This window comes from Babylonia areolata, chromosome 31 (assembly GCF_041734735.1).
Source record: "Babylonia areolata isolate BAREFJ2019XMU chromosome 31, ASM4173473v1, whole genome shotgun sequence".
Lineage (NCBI taxonomy): Eukaryota > Metazoa > Mollusca > Gastropoda > Neogastropoda > Buccinidae > Babylonia > Babylonia areolata.
The window spans coordinates 4,857,019-4,859,518 of record NC_134906.1 but is presented as its reverse complement, the minus strand read 5'-3'; positions in this window follow the sequence as shown (position 1 = coordinate 4,859,518).

Below are 2,500 nucleotides of genomic sequence, written 5' to 3'. Positions count from 1 at the left end.
CCTTCCCCCCCCCCCTCCATCTCTCTCTCTAACAGACTTAATTTTCCCCCACCCTCTCTCTCTCTCCCTCTCCCCCCTCTCTCTCCAACAGACAACCCCCCCCCTCTCTCTCTCCCTCTCTCCCCTCCTCTCTCTCTCCAACAGACTTAATTTCCCTTCTCTCTCTCTATCTCTCTCCCACCCCTTTCTCCAACAGACTTAATTTCCCTTCTCTTTCTCTATCTCTCTCCCACCCCTCTCTCCAACAGACTTAATTTCCCTTCTCTCTCTCTCTCTCTCTCTCTCTCTCTCTCTCTCTCTCTCTCTGTCTCTCCCTCTCTCCCACCCCTCTCTCCAACAGACTTAATTTCCCTTCTCTCTCTATCTCTCTCTCTCCCACCCCTCTCTCTAACAGACTTAATTTCCCTTCTCTCTCTCTATCTGTCTCCCACCCCTCTCTCCAACAGACTTAATTTCCCTTCTCTCTCTATCTCTCTCTCTCCCACCCCTCTCTCTAACAGACTTAATTTCCCTTCTCTCTCTCTATCTGTCTCCCACCCCTCTCTCCAACAGACTTAATTTCCCTTCTCTCTCTATCTCTCTCTCTCCCACCCCTCTCTCCAACAGACTTAATTTCCCTTCTCTCTATCTCTCCCTCTCTCCCACCCCTCTCTCCAACAGACTTAATTTCCCTTCTCTCTATCTCTCCCTCTCTCCCACCCCTCTCTCTAACAGACTTAATTTCCCTTCTCTCTATCTCTCTCTCTCTCCCACCCCTCTCTCCAACAGACTTAATTTCCCTTCTCTCTATCTCTCCCTCTCTCCCACCTCTCTCTCTAACAGACTTAATTTTCCCCTACCCTGTCTCTCTCTCTCTCTCTCTCTCTCTCTCTCTCTCTCTCTCTCTCTCTCTCTCTCTCTCTCTCTGTCTGATGTAGATTAGCAAGAACAGGCTGGAAGAATGGGCCATGCCCAAAATCTTAATCCTTGAATAAAAATTAAAAAAAAGTTCTGAGTTCTGAGTTCTCTCTCTCTCTCCAACAAACAACCCCCCTCCCCCCTCTCTCTCCCTCTCCCCCCACTCTCTCTCCAAAAGACTTAATTTCCCTTCTCTCTCTCTCTCTGTCTCTGTCTGTCTGTCTGTCTGTCTCTCTCTCTCATCATTTTTTTTTTATTTGATTTTTTTTTTAGCAGCCGATGATGTGAGTTTTGATTAAAAGAAGGGGCGCAAAACAAGAAGTTTTTGCTGTAGAAACAGAAACAGAAACAGAACAGAACAGAATTCCAAGTCTGATGAAAAGCTGTCATCGCCGAGGGGGAGATGATAGCAGAGCAAGGATCCTTTCATTCACACCTCTTCATCAGTGAACAGAATGAGCAGTGGGTTTGTTTTTTTTTTTCCCTTCCCCCTTGCTTTCAAGACACCACCCTCCCCCCCTCCCTCCCCCTGCCCCCCCGACACCCTCCGGACAGCTGAGATGTCATTAGAACCCATGTTCAGCTCGCAGTGTGAAGGTGTTTTGTGCTGCTGCTGGTCTGATGGGGCGTCAGTAAAAACACATAATTATCTGCATGTTATTGAAACCTCTTTGAAGATATATACATATAAGTCGCTTTAATACGTATTATCATTCTGTCTGTCGGTCTGTCTGTCTTTCTGTATGTCTGTGTTTTATGTTTGTCTGCCGCACACACACAGACGCACGCACGCGCACACACACACACACACACACACACACACACACACACACACACACACACACACACAAATACAAGGATCCTTCATTCACACATCTTCATCAGTGAACAGAACGAGCAGTGTTTTTTTTTTTTTCCTCTTCCCCTTGCTTTCAAGACCCCCCCCCCCCCCCAACGTCTCCTCCCTCCCTCTCCCCCCACCACCACCCCCTCCCTCTCCCCCAGGAAAGCTGAGATGTCATTAGAGCCAATGTTCAGCTTGCAGTTTGAAGGTGTTTTGTGCTGCTGCTAGTCTGATAGGGCGTCAGTAAAAAACGAATATATCTGCATGTTATTGAAACCTCTTTGAAGATATATACATATAAATCGCTTTAATACATATTATCATTCTGTCTGTCGGTCTGTCTGTCTGTCGGTCTGTCTGTCTGTGTTATGTTTGTCTGCCGCGCGTACACACACACACACACACACACACACACACACACACACACACATATCTTCACCAGGATCAAGCACACACATAAAGTTGTTGAGATTCACACGGTCGAACAAGAGCAATTAACGAAACGCTCTTCAACAAAACGCCGTTTCGGAAAAAAAAAAAACAAAAAAAAACTAAACAAAACAAACGAACAACAACAAAAAAATGCTTGCACTCTTGTTAACTCGAGCTCACTACACACACACACACACAGAGTAAATAAATAAGATAAAAGAAGGAAATTACAGACTGGAACAACATAACATGATTGGCACGTGCAAGTTACATGGATAAACTTACATGGAACAGTCAACAACATCCTGTCACAAAAAAAATGGTCAT